We start from the raw sequence: 5,967 nt of genomic DNA, 5'->3' as shown, positions 1-5,967 counted from the left end.
CATTCCAGACGACCGACGCGTATTCGAGTTGAGGAAGACAGATTGTTGTGTACAACTTGCGGAACGGTATAGGAGAATTGAATTCTCTCGATAATCTGCAAGCAGAACCAAGAGTGCGTATACCCCGCATTGCAATGCATTTCGTGTGAGCTGGAAAGTGTAAGGTTGTACCAAAAGTACACCGAGGTCATTGATCTCACGGTCCTTACACAATCGTACAGAATCTAAAGAATAAGAAAAATAAATGCTTGCTGTATTGTGTGTGAAAGTCATGACTTTGGTATTAGCTGCATTCAAGGTCAAGTTATTATCCGTGCATCATTTAGAAAAAGAAAACAGTTCAGACTACAGGATGCGACAGTCATCTGTCGCAAAGATCTTGATGTAATCGGCATATACAACGAAGGAAGACTTCCGAACAGCGAAAAGAACGTCATTATTAAAAATAAAAAAAGGAGTGGTCCTAATATTTATCCTCGAGGGACGCCGCTAGTTGCCATGTAAGAAGAAGACGTTCAGCCATTGACGTTAACATAACATGATCTGTCAAGAAGATAATTGCGCAAGAGGTTGACAACTGACGAGTCAATGCCAAAGTGCGTAAGTTTGATGAGAAGCAGTGAGTGGCTGACTACATCAAAAGCTTTGCTAAGGTAACAGTAAAGGGTGTCAACTTTCCTCCTTTGAAGTGTCAGCATGGAGATCTGCGTCGTAAAACTTGCGATATTTGTGATAGTGTTGCGGCCGGTGAGAAATCCATGCTGATTCGGAATCAATGAGTTCTTCACAGTAAAAGACAATATGTTGTGAAGAGCAAGCTCAAAAACCTTATAATGGGCACGGAAAAGAGAAATCGGGCGATTGTTCGAGACATCGGTTTTAGAGCCGGACCTAAATACAGGAAGCACACGAGCAGTTTTCCATATGTCAGGGAAAGTAGAAATATTCAGAGTCATTAAGTGTAGACGTCAATACTGGGGCAAATATGCCGTCGCAAGCTTTTACAATTGTGGAGAGGATGTCATCAAGATCGCAGGATAGAGAAGGGTTCAAGCGCTTAAGGAATTCGCTGATGAGCTTTTCATCAAACAACACAGTACTAGAAGTAGGAACCGTCATGGGCTGCTGACTGACACCAGAGTTAAAACCTGAAGCTTTATATAAGGATGAGAAATTGGCAGCAAAAAAGAAAAAAAAAGTCCGCGATTGAATACAAAGAATAATAGTAATACATAAATAAAGACTACACATAATCTTTGCTTCGAACATTGACGTTGCTGCTTAGAGACCGGCAACTGTAGCGTCATGTCAACGGGACCAAACTGGACACTCACTCACGAACCACAGATGTGTGCGTCTGGAGGACGGCAACCTCCGTACGCGTCACGCCAATGTGGCTCTTCTTTTATTTCGCCATCGAGGGATGAGCCACGTCGCTGTCGTTGAAGCAAAAGCTGCAGTGCCAAGAATTAAGTTACACCGGGGAATAGTACTTTTTGAGACCGAATCGAATACGAATCGAATCAAGTATTTTTTTTCTCGAGAAGTTTGCGAATTCATGCAGCCTTATTACCATTAATATAAAGAAAATATTCCTATCCAGGAATTCACAACGTCAGAATGTTTTCATAACTAAACGGCACACCATAAATCATGCTTTATTAAAAGCACAAAGGGATCACTATAGCAAGAATTAACTAAGATTGCGTTCGCAAACTCGATCGGGACTCTTCGTAGCAAACGCGGTCATACATTATCACGTAAGTGTGAAAAGGTAGCCGTGCGGGTCAATAAACATCTGCTTACCTTCACGAACAAACCAGACATGCGTGTCGTATGCGGCGACGGCACAGCGAGAAAAAAAAAATAGAAACTGTTTTTCTTCTTACATCGAATGATCGCGGCAGATGGTGCCACTATTGTATCAAGTTATGTTGCAATGAAAAGTATCCAGATTGAATCCGGTGAGAGGACACAGGTGCTGCATATATAAATAGGACCAAACAATGCCCACATGCATACCCACTGCGCAACGCCATAGGTAAACAAAATTTTATTTCGAGCGATCGTGGTTTAGCCGGAAAAGTATATAGACAATGTTATTAAAAAAGCACTGTGGACGAGAACGAAAAGTACAGAAACGACAGGACGGGCGCTGAGTCTATAGACAAGCTTGTCCATAGACAAGCTTCATGTTTGTAAATAGGAAACCTAAGTGCGCAGGCGCGTGGGCAGTGTAAGAAGGAACACTTTTGGCTCTCTCTCGTCGAGCCCACTTCAATTCGTCGCTGGAGTAATCTGTGGCTTACTCTACAACGATCAAAGGCTCCGGACCGATAGAATCCCGTGCGCCTACCAGAACGAGCAGGTTCACGGTATAGGAACGGTAGGCAGCTGTCTGTATGACGTCATGGCCTGAAACAGGTCTATATAGCTCCCTGAGTGACGCAGCGTACGCTAGTACGTTATGTTTACTGCGAACGGGATGGAAAGTTATCGCATTTTTGTTTGAGTTTCGTATTTAATCGTGCACAGTCGACTACGCATAGTGAATTTTCGAATGGTGGTTACACTATAAAAAAATAAATGTAAAAGAAACAACAACTAAGACACGGCAAATTTATACTTTTACTACAGAATATTTCTTGAAACGGAAGAAACAGATGTTTCATTTTAAGAATGCCTTTTTTCTGTGTTATGGTCAAAAAGATCAATTTTCTTCATTTTAACATGCTTAATAGCCATACGGTAAAGCGAAAAAAATTTCATCGATACTGGCACCAATAAAAGTTGAATCTCTCTCTCATCAATACTGTCAGCGAAATTAGATTTGTTCGTTTCTTTACGGTCGTCAATTAACATTTATGTGCAGTTTCAACAGCCACGCAAGATAGGCAGATAGATGTCGTGTGCGCGAACCAATCGGTCTAAGTTTCTTAAAGATATAGTTGCAACCAGGGCCAGTCATGCCACTCAGAGCATTGCTATATAAACTCGTATAGTGGATACTTCAATGTGTCGCTTAGTGCCAGGTGTCTCGGCGTGAGTTGTGTTGTCGGGTTGGTCACATCTCCTATGTTCTACGTATAGCGTGCTTGTCTGTACACGTATGACCTGTTACAACCACATCGCAGCATTCGACTCTTTCGTACGACATGAGTAAAAGTTACTCATTTATTGGGATAAACTATGCAACAATTGTTTTCCTCTAAAACTATGGAAGTACAATGAACAGAATATTTTTGAGAAATCGTAATAAAACAAGCTAACAGTAAACAGAAGATATCAGAAAATATAAGTTACAGAAATTATAATAATTTCCTGTTTTTTTTTTTCGTTTTTTGGTGACTTTCTTGCTTTCTCTCTCTATTTCTTTCTCTCCCTCCCTCTCTCTTTCTCTCTCTTTCTTTCTCTGACCTTCGTGGTGACTTTCTATCTATCTATCTATCTATCTATCTATCTATCTATCTATCTATCTATCTATCTATCTATCTATCTATCTATCTATCTATCTATCTATCTATCTATCTATCTATCTCTTTCTCTATCTTTCTTTCTTTGACCTGCGTGGTGACTATCTATCTATCTATCTATCTATCTATCTATCTATCTATCTATCTATCTATCTATCTATCTATCTATCTATCTATCTATCTATCTATCTATCTATCTATCTATCTATCTATCTATCTATCTATCTATCTATCGATCTCTTTCTCTCCCTCTCTCTTTCTCTCTCTTTCTTTCTCTGACCTTCGTGGTGACTTTCTATCTATCTATCTATCTATCTATCTATCTATCTATCTATCTATCTATCTATCTATCTATCTATCTATCTATCTATCTATATATCTATCTATCTATCTATCTATCTATCTATCTATCTATCTATCTATCGATCTCTTTCTCTCCCTCTCTCTTTCTCTCTCTTTCTTTCTCTGACATTCGTGGTGACTTTCTTTCTTTCTATCTATCTATCTATCTATCTATCTATCTATCTATCTATCTATCTATCTATCTATCTATCTATCTATCTATCTATCTATCTATCTATTTCTCTCCCTCTCTCTTTCTCTATCGTTCTTCCCTCTCTCCTTATTCCTCTCTTTCTCTCTCTCTTTGTTCCTTTCTCTCTTTTTCTTTTTTTTCTCTCTCTATTTATCTCTCTTCTTCTCTTTCTTTTTTGTCCCTGGTATGTGCCATTGATCTTGGACCTTTTCTGCACTATCCCCAGGATCGGCCCACTTTTCAGCGTGACACCGCCGCCGCCGCGACCACCACCACCACCACCACCGCCGACACTTGTGAGCCTATAAAGCTTCGCTTAAAATGCAAGAATGAAAAGCCATGTATAGCGTACCTTAATAACTCAAGCAGGCCATGTGACTATTTGTCACCGCCCCATTTCAAAGGGGAAGCCAGTAGATCATAATCATCATAATCATCATCATCACGTGCCAAAACCGCGATCTGATTATGGGGTACGTCGTAGTGGTGGACTCCGGATTAATTCTGGCCACCTGTGGTTCTTTAACGCGCACCGAATGCACGCTACACGGGCGTTTTCGCATTTCGCACCCATCGAAATACGGCCGCCGTCGCCGTGACCGAACCTGCGCATTTGGTCATGCGGTCCGATTACCCCGTTTCAATCGCTGGGCACTGTATTTTGTGAAACACACGCTGCTGACGTGTTAGTCAATGTTCTAGGTGACTGCAAGGAATAAACCGCTCACCTAATATTTGCTTTCATTTACACGCGCGAAAACGAACATTTGGAAGGAACTTGGAAATGTTTTCTTTTATATAAATGAAGATAAAAAAAAATGAAGTGACCCTATAGTGGTGCTGGCTATTCCTTTTCGTATAACAGTAACAATAATAATACAGAATATATTCAAATATAAGAGGAAACAACGTCAAACGGTCGAAAAAATCGAGAGCATACAGTTCTATACACACACGAATATACGGGGGTTTCAGCGAGCACTTTCAAAAAGATTTGAAGGTTGCCTGTAGCAGATAGCACAATTCTAGTTCATGAGCTGGTCTACTCGAAGAGGCGGACATTACTTGTACAAGAAATTGAAATGCTAAATCGACTAATTAACAAAATACACTAATTAAGTTTTAAAGTAATTACCTTATGGCCCATATTGCAATTTACAAATCGTAGCCGTGGAGTTCGCAAGGCTTGGAACGTATTTTCAGGAAGACACCAGTTTCGAGATATTAATTCCCAAACTTTGCGGAGAAATGCATTGGCGTTCCAGTTACTTTCCTAACAAAACGTCATTTTATACATCGAAGCACAAAAGTAACTGGAACGCCAATGCATTTCTCCGCAAAGTTTGGAAATTAATATCTCGAAACTAGTGTCATTCTGAGAATTCGTTCTCCGACTTGCGAACTACATGGCTACAATTTGTAAATTGCAATATGAGCCATAAGGTAATTAGTTAAAAAGTAATTAGTACACTTTTGTTCAATAGTCAATTATGTATATTTCAGTTGTTTCTGCTAGTAATGTCCGCCTCTTCGAGTAGACCAGCTCATGAACCAGAATTGTGCTATCTGCCACAGGCAACCTTTAAAACTTTTTGAAAGTGTTCGCTGAAACACCCGGTATACGATGCCGCGATGCAATCTGAGATGAGCATGTGCACAGATGAAGAAGACGCGATACACATATGAATAATGCACACACACAGATGCGACAATCAAAAGCGAGCTCCCACCACAGTCACACACACACACAAAAAAAAAAAAAAAAAGATGTGTGGGAATTTTATGCACTTTTCCAGGATCGGTGTGACGTGTGGTGTGACGTGTGGCTAGTAGTGTCTCTAACCAATCTAGTAGATAGCAGGCTTGCCGCATTATATGAGAAGGCGGAAGACACCTTTGCTCGAAGAGCTCTGTACATGTCTAAAAGGTACGTTCGGCCACAAGTTTTCAGCAGCGTTG

This window comes from Dermacentor silvarum, chromosome 8, assembly GCF_013339745.2.
Source record: "Dermacentor silvarum isolate Dsil-2018 chromosome 8, BIME_Dsil_1.4, whole genome shotgun sequence".
In the NCBI taxonomy this organism is placed as follows: domain Eukaryota; kingdom Metazoa; phylum Arthropoda; class Arachnida; order Ixodida; family Ixodidae; genus Dermacentor; species Dermacentor silvarum.
This window is presented reverse-complemented; position numbering follows the sequence as displayed.